The 20,313-nt window shown below is 40.9% G+C and overlaps 1 long non-coding RNA gene across 2 annotated transcripts; it reads left to right on the forward strand.

Annotated features, from left to right (window-relative positions):
- The first annotated feature begins 576 nt into the window (after positions 1-576).
- LOC123934512 lies at positions 577-15,327 on the forward strand. 2 transcript variants are annotated; one of them, XR_006816810.1, is made up of 3 exons: positions 577-872; positions 11,903-11,995; positions 15,221-15,327. It is a non-coding gene; the product is annotated as an uncharacterized LOC123934512 (long non-coding RNA). The 2 variants fall into 2 exon arrangements; XR_006816811.1 differs by having other exon boundaries at positions 11,903-11,991.
- The last annotated feature ends 4,986 nt before the right edge of the window (positions 15,328-20,313 follow it).

A 20,313-nucleotide genomic window follows, 5' to 3' on the forward strand; every position in this document is an offset into this window, starting at 1 on the left:
ATGCAGCATCCATGATTCATAGGTTAACTTCTAGAATTCAACTGAGAAAGCAAAGGCCTTTCTTGCATATGAGGGAAGGATGGTGTAGGTCTCTGGTCCTCACAAAATCATGAGATGCCTTTGGTTACAGACCTGGTCATCTGTGACATGGGGCAGGTGCTCCTGGAATGGGACTTTCCAGCACTGACAAGCAATGAAGGTTGAGATGACAGGGTTTCCTCTGGGCGGGAACCTCTCATGACAAACTTCCCACAGCCGGACAGAGAGCAAGCCTTGGATCTCAGTGTATTTGACTGGCCACCCAGTGCACTCAAGAAAGTGCACCCTCAGGCGAACCATAAGAGACTATGGACTCTGAAAAACAACCTGAGGGTTTTGAAGGGTCAGGGGTCGGAGGTTGGGGCAACCTGAGGGTTTTGAAGGGTCAGGGGTGGGAGGTTGGGGGAACAGGTGGTGGGTAATGGGGAGGGCACGTTTTGCATGGAGCACTGGGTGTTGTGCAAAAAGAATGAATACTGTTACGCTGAAAAAATAAATAAAATGGAAAAAAAAAAGTGCACCCTCAAAAAAAAAAAAAAAAAAGAAAGTGCACCCTCTGAATGGTGGAGACCACGAGAATATTCTCACTGCTCACAAAGCAAGGCTCTTAAAAGAGGACTTTACCTCCATTTTGACCTCAGACTTTCTAATTGATTAAGTTCTTCTTTCCTGTTTATCTCTTAACTCAGGCAAAAGACCTTGTGGGCAAAGCATTCCTGATGGGAACCAAAACTACTCCTTCAAGCAATAAGGACTTTCCTGAGCCAGCAAGATCCTGCCCATGCTTGACTTACAGGACAATGATCGACTTGACCTTCACTGCCCGCCTGCAGGTACCCACCCACCTTTGCCCCACATTTTCCTGATATAAACCTGGAAGTATTTTTAGCACTTTGGTGATAGTCTCTGAGATGCTAATCCACTGTCTTCTTGGTGTTGGCCTCCCTGAAATAAATTCCTTTCTTGTTTTACCACCACTCCCTTCTCTGAATTTGGATTTTGTCAGTGGCAAGTGGCCAAACCTGTTTGTTCTGTTTGGGAGCCCCAGAGCCAGGTGCTTTTGCAGTCCTGTGCCCCGGCTATACTCTTAGACATAGAACACGTGACTGGGCACCTGGGTGACTCAGTTGGTTAAGCATCTGACTCTTGATTTCAGCTCAGGTCATGATCTCAGGGTGGTGGAATCCAAGCCTATGTTCAGCCCCATGGTGGGCTCTGCACTCAGCAGGGAGTCTGCTTGGCATTCTTTCCCTCTCTCTGTCTCCCACTCATGCTCTCTCTCTCTCTCAAATAAACAAATAAATCTTTAAACACACACACACACACAGAGAGACACACACAGGACAAGAGGGAAAGGATAAATCTCTTACATGCACATTAACAGCCTTGGCTAGGCCTTGGGTCTCTTGGAGCCACAGCCACACTAATACTTAGGAGGGAGTGCAGTGAGGATAGGAATGATGTGTTGTTTTACAGTATATCTCATTGCATGGATGTTTTCTTGAGGTTCAGGGATGACGTAGTGTTGCTCTAACCTGTTCTGTGACAACTTGCTGGAATCTTCTTGAGGTTAAACACTCTAACAGTTTTTAAGTGTTTGACTTAAAACACTTAAAATTTTGCAGCTTCGGCTTCCAACACATCCCTTACTAACAGCTTTTACCTCAAGTGGGCATTAAGGGACACCGAAGACAGACGAAGGGTAACAAAAACCATCTCTGGGAGGAAATAGATCAGGGACCAAAGAGTACTCTACCAAATGTAGCCAAAGAGTAACCTAGCACAAGGAACTGGTTCCATAAGTATTTTCTCCTGCTAATCTAAACTTAGAGAGAAAAAGGCCTCTCGCCACTCTGGTTCCATTTGCCTCCCCAGATAGCAATTCCAGGAGACGTACATGGTAAGAAATCTTACCTGCTACTGGCTGAATGTCAGGTAGCCCAAGGGTCTCTCAGCTGCAGCAGTGTCAGGGCGACAGGTGCCCAGTGAATGCAAGTTTCCTGCAGATTGCATCAGCTGTTGGGGAGGAGGAATTTCCTTTGCCTTTCAAGACCCTCTAGCTGGGAGGTGCCTGGGTGATGCAGTTGATTAAGCATCCTACTCTTTTGTTGTTGTTGTTGTTGTTATTTATTTTTTTTATTTGTTTATTTTCAGCGTAACAGTGTTCATTGTTTTTGCACCACACCCAGTGCTCCATGCAGTACGTGCCCTCCCTATTACCCACCACCTGGTTCCTCAACCTCCCACCCCCCCGCCCCTTCAAAACCCTCTGGTTGTTTTTAAGAGTCCATAGTCTCTCATGGTTCATCTTCCCTTCCAGTTTCCCTCAACTCCCTCTCCTCTCCATCTCCCCATGTCCTCCATGTTCTTTGTTATGCTCCACAAATAAGTAAGACCATATGATACTTGACTCTCTCTGCTTGACTTATTTCGCTCAGCATAATCTCTTCCAGTCCCATCCATGTTGCTACAAAAGTTGGGTATTCATCCTTTCTGATGGAGGCATAATACTCCATAGTGTATATGGACCACATCTTCCTTATCCATTCGTCCGTTGAAGGGCATCTTGGTTCTTTCCACAGTTTGGCGACCGTGGCCATTGCTGCAATAAACATTGGGGTACAGATGGCCCTTCTTTTCACTACATCTGTATCTTTGGGGTAAATACCCAGCAGTGCAATTGCAGGGTCATAGGGAAGCTCTATTCCTAATTTCTTGAGGAATCTCCACACTGTTCTCCAGAGTGGCTGCACTAACTTGCATTCCCACCAACACTGTAAGAGGGTTCCCCTTTCTCCACATCCTCTCCAACACACGTTGTTTCCTGTCTTGCTAATTTTGGCCATTCTAACTGGTGTCAGGTGGTATCTCAATGTTGTTTTAATTTGAATCTCCCTGATGGCTAGTGATGATGAACATTTTTTCATGTGTCTGTTAGTCATTTGTATGTCTTCATTGGAGAAGTGTCTGTTCATATCTTCTGCCCATTTTTTGATATGATTATCTGTTTTGTGTGTGTTGAGTTTGAGGAGTTCTTTATAGATCCTGGATATCAACCTTTTGTCTGTAGTGTCATTTGCAAATATCTTCTCCCATTCCGTGGGTTGCCTTTTTGTTTTGTTGACTGTTTCCTTTGCTGTGCAGAAGATTTTGATCTTGGATGAAGTCCCAAAAGTTCATTTTCGCTTTTGTTTCCTTGGCCTTTGGAGACATATCTTGAAAGAAGTTGCTGTGGCTAATATCGAGGAGGTTACTACGTATGTTCTCCTCTAGGATTCTGATGGATTCCTGTCTCACGTTGAGGTCTTTTATCCATTTCGAGTTTATCTTTGTGTACGGTGTAAGAGAATGGTCGAGTTTCATTCTTCTACATATCGCTGTCCAGTTTTCCCAGCACCATTTATTGAAGAGACTGTCTTTTTTCCATTGAATATTTTTTCCTGTTTTGTCGAAGATTATTTGACCATAGAGTTGAGGGTCCATATCTGGGCTCTCCACTCTGTTCCACTGGTCTATGTGTCTGTTTTTATGCCAGTACCACGCTGTCTTGGTGATCACAGCTTTGTAGTAAAGCTTGAAATTGGGTAACGTGATGCCGCCAGTTTTGTTTTTGTTTTTCAACATTTCCTTAGCAGTTCGGGATCTCTTCTGATTGCATGCAAATTTTAGGATTATTTGCTCCAGGTCTTTGAAATATACCGGCGGTATTTTGATTGGAATGGCATTAAAAGTATAGATTGCTGGGGCACCTGGGTGGCTCAGTGGGTTAAGCCTCTGCCTTCAGCTCGGGTCATGATCTCAGGGTCCTTGGATTGAGCCCTGCATCAGGCTCTCTGCTCAGTGGGGAGCCTGCTTCCTCCTCTCTCTCTGCCTGCCTCTCTGCTTACTCGTGATCTCTCTCTGTCAAATAAATAAATCTTTAAAAAAAAAGTATAGATTGCTCTAGGCAGTATAGACATTTTAACAATGTTTATTCTTCCAATCCAAGAGCATGGAATGGTCTTCCATCTTTTTGTGTCTTCTTCAATTTCTTTCATGAGTGTTCTGTAGTTCCTTGAGTACAGGTCCTTTACCTCTTTGGTTAGGTTTATTCCCAGGTATCTTATGGTTCTTGGAGCTATAGTAAATGGAATTGATTCTCTAATTTCCCTTTCTGTATTTTCATTGTTAGTGTATAAGAAAGCCACTCATTTCTGTACATTGACTTTGTATCCTGCCACGTTACTGAATTGCTGTATGAGTTCTAGTAGTTTGGGGGTGGAGTCTTTGGGGTTTTCCATATAAAGAATCATGTCATCTGCGAAGAGAGAGAGTTTGACTTCCTCATTGCCAGTTTGGATACCTTTTATTTCTCTTTGCTGTCTGATTGCCGTTGCTAGGACTTCTAATACTATGTTGAACAAGAGTGGTGAGAGTGGGCATCCTTGTCGTGTTCCTGATCTCAATGGGAAGGCTGCAAGCTTTTTCCCATTGAGGATGATATTTGCTGTGGGTCTTTCATAGATAGATTTTATGAAGTTCAGGAATGTTCCCTCTATCCCTATACTTCGAAGCGTTTTCATCAGGAACGGATGCTGGATTTTGTCAAATGCTTTTTCTGCATCCATTGAGAGGACCATGTGATTCTTCTCTCTTCTCTTATTGATTTGTTCTATGACATTGATTGATTAGCGAATGTTGAACCAACCTTGTAACCCAGGGATGAATCCCACCTGGTCATGGTGGATCATCTTTTGAATGAAGCATCCTACTCTTGATTTCGGCTCAGGTCCTGATCTCCTGGTTGTGCGATCCAGCCCAGCACCTGGCTCCACACAGCATGGAGTCCACTTGAAAGTCCCTCTCCCTCTACCCCGCCTGCTCATGGTCTCTCTCTCTCAAGTGAATAAATAAATCTTTTTTAAAAAGACCCTCTAGCTCATGTCAAAGTGACATGAGACAGATTAGTAGAAGAAAGTCAAATTTAATAGTAAACGTACAGTGTATCCACACAGATATAACATTTGAGTTGTTTCTACATTTTTACTAAAAAACCATTAAAGTCATTTAAACTTTTTTGCTTAGTGATTAATTTCTTATACCAATCATGTCCCTAAGATCATCTCTTAGAAGGGGAATTTCTGGGTAAACAGTTTTGATTATATGAATTTAAAGGATTTTGCTTGACTTCTTGATTTATTTCTTTTCTCTTTTCTTTCTTTCTTCTTCTTCTTCTTTTTTTTTTTTTTTTTGGAGTCCCTGGGTGGGTTCAAATGATTTCTTTTCTTATGCTGTTATAGTCATGCAATGAATGATGTTTCATATCCTGTTTTATTTTTAATGAAAATATTGCCCCATGTTATCACATGTGTTCTGTAAAACAATTTTTAAACTTTTTTTTTTTTCATAATCTCAGTACCTAACGTGGAGCTTCAACCCATGACCCAGAGATTAAGAGTCGCACATTCTTCCAACTGAGCCAGACAGGTCCCCAATTTTTAGTATTGTTGTGTGGACATAAAGCTGAGTCAAGTTAGTCAATTTAATCTACTATTTCAGTTGTAGTACAGTTAGATACTTTCTACTTTTTCACTGGGGTAAAACACACTTTTAGGAATCTCTTTGTAGAAAGGCTAGTGTATATTTAGGATGACACTTCAGGATAAATTCTCAGAAAAGGAATTACTGCCTCAAAGGCCACGGATATTTCATTTCTTCTCTCTCTCTCTCTCTCTAAGTAGGCTTCATGCCCAGTATGGAGCCTAATGCAGGGCCTGAGCTCAGGGCCCTGAGATCAAGACCTGAGCTGAGATAAACAGTTAGTGCCTAACCTACTGAGCCACTCAGGCACCCTGGAAGTTTCTCCCATCCAAGTACTAACCAGGCCCGACCCTGCTTAGCTTCTGAGATCAGACGAGATTGGGCGTGTTCAGGGTGGTATGGCCATAGACACCCTGGAAGTTTCTGAGGTTAGTTGATAAATATTGCCAAACTGCTTTCCAAACTGGTTATATCAATCTACATTGTAATGTGTCATATCTTACATAGGCTAGATATTAGAACAAACTTATGGGCTACAGAACAACTTTCCTTAGAGATTTTTAAAAAGAAAATAAATTTGGGGTGCCTGGGTGGCTCAGTTGGTTAAGCAACTGCCTTCAGCTGAGATCATGATTCCAGAGTCCTGGGATCAAGTCCCACATCAGGCTCTCCACTCAGCAGCAATTCTACTTCTTCTCCCACTGTGATCTCTCTTGCTTTCACTCTTTCTTAAATAAATAAATAAAATCTTTTAAAAAAGAAGAAGAAGAAAAGAACTTTCCTGGGGTGCCTGGGTGGCTCAGTCAGTTCGGTGTCCAATTATTGGTTCTGGCTTAGGTCATGATCTCAGGGTGGTGGGATTGAGCCCCACATCAGGCTGTATACTCAGCAAGGAGTCTGCTTCTCCCTCTTCCTCTCCCTCTGGCCCTTCCCCTGCTTTCTCTTCCTTTCTCTCTTTCTCTCTGAAATAAATAAATAAACCTTAAAAAAAAAAGCAAATTTCCTTCTCTGTGTTCCAGTTTAAACTTTCACAGACATAAGAAATGTATGCCATCTCTCAATTAAAAAGAAAAGATGTTTAGGGGCTGCTGGGTGGCTCAGTCAATTAAATGTCTGACTCCTGGTTTTCAGCTCAAGTTATGATCTCGGGGTCCTGGCATCAAGCCCCACCTCAGGCTCCCTGCTCAGCAGAGAGTCTGCTTGAGGATTCTTTCTCTCTCTCTCTCCCTCTGCTCCTCCCCTCAACTCACATGTGTGCATGCTCACGCTCTCTCTCTTTCAATCTCTCTCAAATAAATACATAAATCTCTTTTAAAAAAGACATTTAAATTACAAACACCAAGAAGGTTAACATGGACTTGATGTTCTTGACCTTCTCTCTTATATCAGATCTTAAATTTGGATTGTGACTTTCTTTCCAAATAAAATGTTACCACATTATCTGTATAAGCAAGGTGGGTATCTATTCTATGGACAGGGAAATACTGAGACACAAAGAAAGTTTTTAGGGGTGCCCGGGTGGCTCAGTCGATTAAGCAGCTGCTTTCGGCTCTGGTCATGATCCCAGGGTCCTGAATCCAGCCCTGCATCAGGCTCCCTGCTCAGTGGAGAGCCTGCTTTTCCCTCTCCCTCTGCCTGCCACTCTGCCTACTTGTGCTCTCTATCTCTCTGCAAATAAATAAATAAAAATCTTTTTTCAAAAAGTTTTTAAATTGGCTTTCCTATAGCTGTATAATTTATGGTAAATTCACATCTATAGTTTCATGCCTTGGTGAGAAATCTTTGCAATGTTAGTAACATTCAGGTTCACCTCCAGACAGACTAGAAAAACAACAGATTTTTTTTTCAAAGATGGAATTCCAGGAAGGAAGGCTCCATCTAATTTCCATCTTTACATGAAAGAAAATATTATCATATCAAAAGAAGGAATTTCTCATACAAAACAAGTAATACAGGGGCCCTGGCTGACTCAGTCAGTAGAGCATCTGAGTCTTAATCTTGGGGTCAAAAGTTTGAGCCCCACATTCAGTGTAGAGATTACTTAAAAAAACACTCACACAAAAACCAAAATAATAATAATAATCATACATACATACATACAAGCTAGACTTCAACCTAATATTTCACAGTGTGTAAGAATCAAGGTTTCCCCTGACAGTCTCTTAAGATGACTTTAAAATTATAATAATCTATTCTTTCCTTATCAAGAACCATTTTGTGTTATATTTTATTTAATTTTATTCATTAAAGATTTTTATCTTTATTTATTCTAGAGAGAGAGCAGGGGAGGGACAGAGGGAGAGGGAGAGAGAGAATCTTAGACTCCCCACTGAGTCCAGAGCTCAATGCAGGGCTGGATCCCACAACCCTGAGGTTATGACCTAAGCTAAAATCAAGAGTCAGACACTTAACTGACTAAGCCACCCAGGCACCCCTTATTTAGTTTTTTAAGTAAACTCTACTCCCTACATGGGGCTTGACTCATGACCCCAAGGTCAAGAATCATACACTCTATTGACTGAGCCAGCCAGGAAGCCCTGTACTATATTTTAAACATCAAAATGTTTGGTGTAGGCCAGAGTTTCTCAACCCTATTAACATTTTGGGTCAGGATCATTCTTTCTTTTGGGAAGCTGACCTGTACATTGTGGGATGCTTAGGAGCATCCCTGGTCTCTGCCCCCCAGATGCCGGCAGCACCCTGCCCCCTTCCCAGTAGTGACAATCAAAAGTGTCTTCAGACATTGCCAGATGTTTCCTGGGGGACACGATTATCCTGGTTGTGGTACATATGGTATATTTTATGTACCACTGATGTGGTACGTATGATATATTTAATAAACTCTGGTTACATCTAGATGAATGACAGATGGAAAAGGTGGACAGCTTGGATACTAACATCCTTTAATAGATATTTTCATATTAATTTCACTTTTTCAACTTGATGTAATACATTTTAGAAAAATTGTATGCCTTGTCACAGCAAATGGAAAATGGCAATCAATTGCTAAGTGTTCCAAATCTGTAAATAAATATGTGTGATCCATGTAAATTACAGTAAATCTAAATATTTTTAAGGATTTTTTTTTTGAGAAAGAATGAGCACAGCAGGGAAAAGGGGCAGAGGGAAGGGTTGAGCAGGGAGCCCAATGTGGGCTTGACCCCAGGACCCTGGGATAATGACCAGAGACAAAGGCAGATGCTTAACAGACTGAGCCCCCCAGGCACCCCAAATCTAAAATTTTAATGAAGAGAGTTTTCTAGCAAAATGCTCGTTAAAAACAATGTAATTCATAATATAATTATCTATAATGTAATTCATAATGTTATCTGTGAATAACAATTTCTTTTAGCAAATGGCCTTTTCTGTTTTATTAGGTAAAATGCAAGGTCAGATATCTGGGTTTTCTTTTTTTAAGATTTTAATTAATTATTTGACAGAGAGAGACACTGTGAGAGAGGGAAACACAAGCAGGGGGAGTGGAAGAGGGAGAATAGGCTTCCCGCTGAGCAGGGAGCCTGATGCGGGGCTCAATCCCAGAACCCTGGGATCATGACCCCATCCAAAGGCAGCAGCTTAACCACTGAGTCACCCAGGCACCCCTATCTGGGTTTGTAAGACATTTCAGAAACAATTTCAAAGCTGCTTTGTTTATGAATTCTACTTTCAATCTTGAGAATTCATATGGCATTTCAAATAGGACAATTCAAAATTCCTGTTACAATCAGAATAAATGACACATTTGAATTAAATCCTTAAGAAGAATCTCAAATAATTAAGATTGGCAATCATATCTTTGTTCTTAAAGTTTAAACCAATTATTTTTTAATTGTATTCTAATAATTGTGCCAATAAATTTAGCCCCAAAATTTTCCTAACATATATTTTCACTGTGATAGTATGTCTTTTCTTGAACATTATGAACAAGTCTTTCGGACACCATAAAACTTGACATGTCACCAGGTCGACCCTCAGGGCTCTGTGCTGGGAGCCTCCCTTTATCCCAATGTTAAAAGGACTTTCTCATACGCTTATGTTCAGTAACATGCCTTCCCAATATCTGAGGGAAAATTGGTAAATATTTGGTATAAAATAGTTTTCTCTGGACAATGTTTAAAATCTTGAATCAGTAAGATGCTTTTGCCTGTGAATAAGAATATCCAAGTAAAAGTGGCAGATATAACAGAAGTTTCATCGTCTTACCTAACAAGAAGTTTAGAGGTAGGCGGTCATCCCAAGCTAAACAGTGTTGTCAGTGACCCATGCACTTTTGTCTAGTGCTTAATGGCTGCAATATGGTCGCCACAGTTCCCATAGCCTATGAAATGACAGGAAGGAAGAAGTGGGAAAGAAAGCTCTCCCTGAATATCCTGCTTTCATCAGGATGGAAAATCCTTCTAGAAACATCTAAAGAGAGTGCTGCTGAAGGGCTCACTGACCAAACCTGGTCCACATGGCCTGGCTACCTGCAAGGAGAGTGGGAAAGAGAGTATCTGGCATTATTATCCTCTATTATAGGAGGCGGACCCTGCCAGAAGGTAAAAGAGAGAGAGGAATGGCTTTTTGGTAGGCAACCAAAAGTGTGTGCCATTTCATATTTTGGGAGAATGTTCCTCAATCTAAAAACCTGTGATGTTACTGAAGTTCTACGAGCGTTCTAAATAGCTATCTCTTCTCTATATTTCCCAGTTTTAAAAAAGATTTTATTTATTTATTTGAAAGTAAGAAAGAGAGAAAGGGTGCATGTGAGCTGGGGATAGGGGGAAGGGCAGAGGGAGAGGGAGAAGCAGACCCCCTGATGAAGTCCACAAGGGGCATGATCCCAGGATGGAATCATGACCTGAGCCGAAGGCCGACAGACGCTTACCCGACTGAGCTTCAGTAGCTCACATGTAGGCAATCTACATGTCTACTGCTCTTTGGGCCATTCAAAAAGATTAACACAGAGCACCTGGCTGGCTGTCACTAGAGTATGTGACTCTTGATGTCAGGGTCATGAGTTCAAGCCCTGGAGTGGGTGTAGGGCTTACTTTAAAAAAAAAAAAAAGAAAGAAAGAAAGAAATTAGGTTTCCGGAAATATGTAATTCTTTTTTTTTTTTTTAATTTTTTTTTTCTTTTTTACAGATAGAGAGAGAGAGAGAGAGAGATTACAAGTAGGCAGAGCAGCAGCCAGAGAGGGGAGGAAGCAGGCTCCCTGCCAAGCAGAGAGCCCGATACGGGGCTCGATCCCAGAGACCCTGAGATCATGACCTGAGCTGAAGGCAGAGGCTTAACCCACTGAGCCACCCAGGCGCCCCCAGAAATATGTAATTCTAATAGAAATAATGTCAAATAAACCTCCCCTTGAAAAAAAATCACCACAAACATTTGAACTACAAACCAAGAAAATCTATCAGACTGACACTGCCTGCTGTCACGCTCTCCAAAGATCATTCAAGCTTGGCATCCAGAAATCTCAACTGGCTGGCTAGCCTCAGAACTCAGAAACTGGTTTATAATTTGATCCAGCCATTAACTATTCTTTTTCTTTTGTTTCCATAGAAATGCCTCTTATTTAAAACCTGATTGCTTGAACCATAGGCCTAACTTTGAGAACACAGTTGCGTCACTGCCTCCTGAAATGAGTTTAAATGAACTAACTTATTGCAGGGGCTGGTTCAACAAGACAGAATGATCTACCTGATTACGTTTTATATGTAAAACTTAAGGGAAGTTTCAGAGGAGGAAACTAGGGCCAAGGAGGTATGTCCCAAGATGGGCCACTTTGGCATTAATGTTAGTTTGAGTCAAAAGCAATCAGAACCCACCACATTCAAGAAAAACTCTTTACCTCTCCCTCAGCTGCTTGTTGGTCCCAGGAAGAGAGCTATTTACAAAGATTCCTCTCTACCCAAGAGACTTAACCACATAATAGAGCAACTTTGTTTTCCAAATACCTCTCACCTTTCTGCTAATGGTCTTTCTCCCCTTTGTATCCAGACCCCTACCGTGCTCCTGAGCTTATTTAAGCTTCCTGTTCCTTTAGTATCTTTGGGATTTCCTTGTCTGTGGATTCCCCATACTCATGAAATTAAATTTGATTTATTCCTGTTAATGTTTCTCATGTTAGTTTGGTCCAGTTGGAAGGACCTTGAAGGGCAGAAGAAATTTTTCCTCCTTGACACAACCTTTCAAATTTATTCATGATATACCTAGCTGGGCCAAAAATGTAGCTTTCTTATTTCTGTAAGTTTGCCCTCATCGACCTTACAAGCTCCTGTATTCTGTGTGGACACTGGTAGGAGGAAGAAGATCAAGTCTAATTTATTTACCTGAATTCAATCCTATAAAATGTCTTTGTAGGTGAACAGTCTCTACTTGGATGATTCAGTGAAGAACTCAGTGCGTCAGATTTCCACTCTCCCTCTATTCCTCTCCAAGAAGACATCCAGGTGTGTGAGTAAGGGGTGTGGCTTTCATGACCTCAAAGCGGCAAAGGGCATATGTTAATCCTCCCAAAGAAAAGCAGAATCCAGATGGCCCCACTTCTGTCTTCTGCTTTCCCAGGAACCTAGCTAACCTACTTCCTGCCCCAGTACTTCAGCCTGGACGGAGGAGATCAGGACAATTGTGTCTTGTGACCTTCCTCCCAAACTCCACTCCCCGGTTTCCCTGTAACTTATCAGAATTGCTTTTCCCCCTCATTCTTTACAGCCTGGGGGGGTCTCCCGTCTACCGTGCACACAGGCCCTATGTATTTAAAAGGAAGCTTTGTCATTTAGAAAGCCCTTTCCCCCGAAAGCCTGAGTTTTCTGTACATTGTCTTACTGGAAAGAGGTGAAGGGCTTCTCTCTTATGAGAGCACTTGCCCATCCTTCCTTTCTTGGGACAGTAAGGTTGATGACTCTGTCAGAAGGCTAGCAGGACCTGGGATTTAAAGGGGGGGGGGGACAATTAAAATGCATTGGGTTAGTACCTATAAAACATGTCCCCCAGGGAGAGAGGTGAAATTGGATGAACTAAAGAAAGGAGATTCATTTTCTTGGGGGTCTTGTGAGCACCATCTTTTTCTTCATAGAGACAAAGTATAACTTTCAAAAACGTGACCCTAATGAAAATACAGAATGAATACATGTCACAGGTTTTATGCATTAATGAGAGAAGCCAGAGAATGGTAAATATGGTACAAAGGAGAATTCGAAAGAACAAATGTATATGTTCATAAAGGAAAAGCATGCTGAAATAAGTTTGCTAAATTAGAAGCAAAATAGGACAATAAATCTAGAACCTCTGCACAGAAATCTTTTGCATCTCTCCTGGACAAAAATCTACAAGTTCACATGTCTGAGCTTTAACCAAGCAGCAGTGCATTCCTCTCAAGAACTAAATATTCCTTGGGTGGGGCTGTTAGATAAAGGCCTTGAAATAAAGCTTTAGTTCAATGTTCAAAGGACAAGCAGTCATCCTTTTGCTTTGGTTCCAAGTGTTAGGTAACTTTTCCTCACATGATGAAATGTTGCATACATCCCACCCACCTTAAGGGTTATAAACCCAATATGGTGGGAGCTGATGAAATAAAGGGCCATGAATGGATTTATAAAGAGCCTATAGAAATAAAAGATGTGGTTTATTTAAAGCAAGGACAGTTTTCTGCCTTAGAGGTACACGTGAAGAGGTATTTTTAAAAACCTAATATTGTGATGTTGCTCCAAACCTGCAGGTTTTAGAGATATCTTTTTAGTCACAAATTACCCTTTCCTTAGAGTCATAATCTAGATATATTTAATTAAGCATAAGTGATTCCATTACCAAAGCAGATTAATCTGGTTAAATGAAACCATAAGGACATGTGATTATTTTTCAATCATAGGTTACGTAGGTTACTACAGCCCATGTAATGTATGCTAGCCTATTCGTTTACTGAAGTGACAAATATTATTTCCTCAGTCAAGCATATTCAGAGTTGGCTTAACTTGAAGGAATTTAGCACAGTTCACATATAAACCACTCTTCAACTGATAGTAGTTTCCAAAACAGATCTGATTTTTAAACATTTCATAACAGCTCATTTGTAATACCATCCTCCCTATTCAAATGGTTGGGGAAGTATCCTCTTGGTTAGAGAGCAATGAAAGAAAATGAATATTATAAAAGAACAAAGCCTACTCTGAGTAGCAGTTTCCCCATGGAATTTCATTTTCTGAGTAGAGCACAAGATCATCTGATTAAAATCTCAAATTTTCTAAAACTTTCTCTTGATGTCTGTGGTGTGTGTAACATGAGCACGTTTCCACATTAAAGTTATTCAGCTGTGGAAAATACAAGAATGCACACAAAGCTTTTCCTTTAAAAGCTGAAGAAATCTAAGACCCGAACATTGGTGCAGCAACGAGAATCTTTAGATGTTGGTCACCAACTGCTTGGCAGTGGGTTTTGTTTGTTTGTTTTGTTTTGTTTTTCTTTTGTTTTTCTTTTAGTCTTGCAAGAAAGCAAAGACAAACATTTTTGAAAGCACTGTAACTTAAAGGCATGACTAAAGCTAAGAAATTTAAGTAAGCGTGTCACAGAAACGCAGGAACATAGATTTTTGTTGGCTGATCCAAATAGATAATTAATCATGCTTCTGACAGGGTGGAATGCAGATTTGCCTGCTATTTGCAGAAACTTTAGCAGGCAGGCTAAAAATACTGGACTCTAGAGTGGCTTGAGGAGCTGTAAGATAGTGATTTCAAGATCTACAGAGTTCTTGGACCAGTAAAAGTTCAAAATAAAATTGAAGGCCAATATGGTGTTAAATCATTTTGGCAAACAATAATATTGGTGGGAAGATCTTAATATTTTCAATTTGTCATTGACATCTAATTATGAACTAGTCTCAAAAAAAAAACCATTTTGGGGTTAGGTTTGGGGTTTTTTGGTTTGTTTTTTTGTTTTTTGAGGCTAGTTCATAATTGGATTCACTAGTAGATTTGGGGTCAAGATACCTGTAGGGTAACTTAGGTTCTTTCTCAAACCTTTCATTAGTGACTAATAAGCACATTAAAGTATCTGCCATCCATGACTGATCGAAACAAATGCTACTCCTGAGAAAGGGGAGTGTGATGGGATTGGACTTTGGCTCTAGATTAAGGCCTTGGTTCTTTAGAGTTCTTCTTAGAGATCATCTTGTCTTAAGGAGGATTTTTCTCAAAAGGTGAGGAGATGGGAGATTTCAACATTGACCAAATTCTGACTGGGACATTTATTTGGCTTTCTTCTGACCTACATGACCCTTAAACAAACAAAAATCAAGTCAAATTCCTTGAATGACTGTTACTGTGCTCTGGGGCAAAATTTCTCAAACTTAAAGTCTTAAGAGAGCCTGAGAACTTATCCAAAAGGCAGACTTCTGGGTTTAGGACAGTAGGTTCTGAATGAAGTCTGAGATGGCAGCCCTGGAATCCCAGTTTTTAATGCATAATGTGATTTTGATACACATGGTCCATGAACTCCCATCTTTTTTTTTTTTTTTCGTGAACTCCCATCTTAAGAAACATTGTTCTAGGAACTCTAAGGAAGTCACACTTCCAATTTCAATAATGGCACACTAGCTAATTCAGATCATCCTTCCTGCTGAACATAATTTACTAACAATATTTTTAGAAGCATAAAAACACTAACAAAATATTGACAAATTCCTAGGGTGAGACCCTGGATGGAAGGATAGAAGTCCAGAGGAGTGAGCCTGGTCTTTTTTGGACATGTTCACCTTATGGACATTAGCCCATCCTGAAGAGACAATTGAAAGGGTAAGCTGTCTTTTTATCAACCTTTATGGGATCAGCAGAGCAAAAGTCAGATCACGACCTGACAAGGGTGGAGACCTGGCAAACCATTTCCCATTCCACACGCACACACTCCCCCAGAAGGAAAGGTGAACTGGAAGTGACTTGCTTAAAAAAATCTCAAATCTTGATCTTGAACTAAAGTGATCCTGGAAAAAAAGCAAATGACTATTTTGTCTAGAAGGAAACATCAACCTGGGCATCCACCTTTTTCTACAAATTATTTTTCTACCACACAATTAAAGATAACTAAGCCTTAATAGGAGATGGAAAACCATAAGCAACAACCACCAGGAAAAATTAAAAGCAAAACAGACTCAGAGGAACTCCATATACCGGGTAAACTTAAATGATCATTGACTATGTGAAACAGTTCTTGTGATGTCCTGTGGAAATAGACAGATATTTAAAATGCATGCCAATGATAGCCTAAAAGGTTAAGAGGAGGTTAAATCTGTATTTCTCACATTTAGAGGGGAGGAAAGATATCAATTAGCATTAGATATTTATAAGTGAAGTGTGCATGTTGTAACTAGGATAGCCACCAAAAGAATAGGAGTACATGATACCTAAACTACAAGAGACTTTAAAATTGAATGATAAAAATCATCAATCCAAAAGCAGGCAAGGAAGGAAAGAAAACAGAACACAGGACAGAAGAAGAGTCATGCGTAAGAAGATGGTAGATTTGAATACAATTATACCAGCAATTACAGTGACTGTAAGTGGAAGAAATTTTCCAGTGAGAAAACAAAGATTGTGAGATGAAAAACAAACAAACAAACAAACAAAATCCAACTATGTGTTGTTTAAAGAGTATATTTAAAACATAATAATATAGAAAGGTTCCCCACAATGACTAATGAAAAGGTATACCTATATTAATATCACACAAAATAGACTTCAAAGCAGAAGGCATTATTAGAAATAAAGCAAGTCATTTCTTTTTTTTTAAACATTTTTACTTATTTATTTAAGATTTAAGATTTAATTTATTTGAGAGAGAGAGATGGCCAGAGAGCAAGAGCGGAGAGGAGAGGGAGAAGCAGACTCCTTGCTGAGCAGGACTGAAGCTGAAGGCAGCTGCTTAACCAACTGAGCCACCCAGGCGTCCCATAGTGGGAGTTTTTAATACAACTCTCTTATTAACAAGTAAACCAACAGACAGAAAGAACAGGATACTCTCCACAGCCCACTTCAGTTATGACCATGTAGAATAACGAACAAGGACAAAGCTAAACTACAGAGAGGACCAGGTTTAGGGTATTCCTCCCAGAATGCATAGCCAAGGTCTGACACAAGGACTTCCTTTACTCCAAGACAGGGAATCTGCATTTCTTGTTCAACACAATATATCATTGCTATGAACCTGTGACTGCTAAATGCTTTCTATTCTTTCCCTTGCAAAATGGGAATTCTCACTGTAGATAACCCGTTCCCACTCCACATTATATACTGAAAGTTGAGTAATGGTAGAGGAATTACATTCTGTTATATCTTTTGCTGGTGCTAGACCTGATGGAGAGGACTACACACTACCCAGAGATGCTAAACTCTACTTTGTATTCAATGAATGGATTATACTTTGGGCTATCTCTTTAGGGGAGAGATGAATGCATTCTATGTGTGTAAATAAGGGTGTGCACGAATATTTAGATGACCAGGGCTTTAGAAACGTCAATTTGCTAATTGTTCCCTGTGTCCATTTTCCCTTTCTACATTTTAGTAACAGAGCCTCTCTGAGTGTCAGCTCACCATCTGGCTGCCCCGCAAGATAATACATTTCCCAGTCTCCCTTGAAGTTAGGTGTGGTCACATGACTGAGTTTGGACCAATGGGATGTGAGCAGAAGTCTTGTATTTATCTTTAATAAAGATGAAGTTTTCCTGGAGTACCTAGCTGGTTCAGTTGGTAGAGTACTCTCTTGGTTGTGAATTTGAGCCTCACATTAGGCGTAGAGATTACTTAAAAAATTTTTTTAGGGGGCACCTGCGTGGCTCAGTGGGTTAAGCCGCTGCCTTCGGCTCAGGTCATGATCTCAGGGTCCTGGGATCGAGCCCCACATTGGGCTCTCTGCTCCGCAGGGAGCCTGCATCCCCCTCTCTCTCTGCCTGCCTCTCTACTTGTGATCTCTCTCTCTCTGTCAAATAAATAAATAAAACCTTTAAAAAAAATTTTTTTTTTTAAAAAGGGGCTCCTGGGTGGCTCCGTGGGTTAAGCCTCTGCCTTCAGCCCAGGTCATGGTCTCAGGGTTCTGGGATTGAGCCCCGCATCGAGCCCCATATCGGGCTCTCTGTTCAGCCGGGAGCCTGCTTCCCCCTCTCTCTCTGCCTGCCTCTCTGCCTACTTGTGATCTCTCTATGTCAAATAAATAAATAAATAAATAAATAATAATAATAATAATATTTTAAAAAATCTTTTAAAAAGATGAAGCTTCTTGCCTGGATTCTCACCGCCACCACCCCCTGCTGCCCCAGTTGAAATGACCATGATTGGAACGATTCCTTGAGTTATAAGTGGGATGCTGAGAATGGCAGAGCTGACCATCAATCTAGGTTCCTGTGTATCCTTAATGGAACAGAGCTGGCCTGCCCGCCCTGAACTATTACATAAGAAAGAAAGAAGTTCCTGTCATGTATCAGCTATTGTACTTCGGGGTTCCTTTGCTACAGTGATTTTGCTTGTATCCTAACGAACACAGAGATGTCTTACCGAGTAGCAAAGGTCAGTGGGAAAGGTGAGAAAGAGGAGGAAGCAGTTGTTGCGAGCCTTAACAGCAAGCTCAGGAGTCAGGATTCCAGGGGTTTGGTGAGGGGAAAGCACTGCAGAGGGGCCGGATGGGTGGTGCTCTTTGTAGGGGGCGGGGAGGAGCTGATTGAATGGCTTCAGCTACCTCATTGATTTTTATAATTCTTTATCTCTAGGAACAAAAAATAATTCTACATCTCCAGGAGTATCTTTCTCCAGAATTCCATGCTCTTGTTTCCAAGGGCTGGCCAGAATTTTTCTCTCTGGAAGTCTAATAGGCTCCTCAAACTCAACATTTCAAAGCCTAGCTTTCTTCCCCAGAGAGCCTTTTCTTCTGGTATTCCCTGTTCTGGTGAATAATTGCTCCCTTCAACACCATTCTTCATTCAGTTGTCCTCACTAGAAGCTAGGGTCACCCTAGATTCTTCCTTCCCCATCACACCCAGTTTCTCATGAGATCATTTACTTCCATTCTTTTTACTCATTTGACTGTTCTCATTGCCAGTGCCTTGATTTGGGTCTCCATTATCTCTTACCTCAAATATTGCAGGATCCTCCTTTCTAACTGATCTTCCTGATTTCAGTTTCCCCTTTGCTTCTCATTGCTCTCAAGGCTGTTTACCCAAAACACAAACTTGACACCGTCACTTCACCTGTTTGTACACTTTCTCCCATTTCCTATAAGCCAAGGGGGCCAGACTTATAAGAAATGTACTGTACAGATCTGGTACCCTTTGAACCCCTGTAAAGCCCTTCAGTGCACTGTGGGCCCTAAGCACACTGGGCCTTGGCAGTGTTCTCTGCCTGGAAAGTTCTTGTCCTGTCCTTACTTAATGGACTCATACTCAGCCTTCAAAACTCAGCTTAAATATGGCTCACTGGAAAAATTTTCCAGGACCCTCTGGTTTAGTTGCTTAGTTAGTCCCATCAATAACTGATATGTGAATGAATTAATTAAAGATAGAATACTAAGAACTGAATGCCAAAGAACACACCTAGCAGAAAAGCAGACAATTTCAGAAGTATAAAATTTTACAACTGAAAAGGAAACTTACAGATTTTATTTTTTTAAAGCTTTTGTTTATTTATTTGAAAGACAGAGAGTGAGAGAAAGAGGGTGAGCTGGGGGGTGGGAGAGAGGGGCAGAGGGAGAAGGAGAAGCAGACTCCCCACTGAGCAGGGAGCCCAATGTGTGGGGCTTCATCCTGTGACCCTGGGATCATGATCGGAACCAAAGGGAGATGCTTAACCAACTGAACCACCCAGTTGCCTCGGGAACTTACAGATTGTAAAGATGATCTAAATGTGTTTATAGATGAGGTTCAGAAAAATTACATGACTTTCCCAGGGTCAGAGAGCAGAACTAAAAATAAGACATGGGTTTTTTGGTTCCATTTCTGGTTCTGTTTTTTCCACATTTTGCTGTGAAAGTGTTAGAGAATAATTGAATAGAAGGGTTTGTGTGGAAGGTTGAGTTTAAAGGTTTGGATGTTTTGGCTTGGGGACTAGGTTGTATTTGAAGTCAGATATGGAATGATCAAAATGTCAGTGTAACCTTGTCACAGAGATAATTATCTAAATTACGGGTAGTGTTCCCAGAGAGACAGATAGAGATCCTGTGTACATACCAATGTGGACATCAAAAACCAGAGTGTCCAGTTCAAGGGCTCTAAATATTTTTTGACCCAGGGGCCCTTTCAGTCTGGCTTCTCAGAATAATGTCTGGTTTTTATTTTTATTTTTTTAAAGATTTTATTTTTAAGTAATCTCTACACCCAAAGTGGAGCTCGAACTTACAACTCCAAGACCAAAAGTTGCATGCTACACTGACTGAGCCAGCCAGGTGCCCCAGAACAATGTTTTTGGATGCATAAAACATCTTACATAGGGGGGCCCCTGGGCGGCTCAGCAGGTTGGGGCCTCTGCCTTCCACTCAGGTCGTGATCCCAGGGTCCTGGGATCGAGCTCCACATCGGGCTCTCTGCTCCGCAGGGAGCCTGCTTCCTCACCCCCCCCCACTCTCTCTGTCTGCTTCTCTGCCTATTTGTGATCTCTGTCTGTCAAATAAATAAATAAAATCTTTAAAAAAACCAAAAACAAACAAAAAATCTTACATAGGAATACAAAGGAAACCAATTACATTGAAAATATGGTTACTGAAGTATAAAAAAGTATAAATGTGTGATATATGTAGATCTTTAT

The sequence above is a fragment of the Meles meles genome, chromosome X, assembly GCF_922984935.1.
Source record: "Meles meles chromosome X, mMelMel3.1 paternal haplotype, whole genome shotgun sequence".
Classification (NCBI taxonomy): domain Eukaryota; kingdom Metazoa; phylum Chordata; class Mammalia; order Carnivora; family Mustelidae; genus Meles; species Meles meles.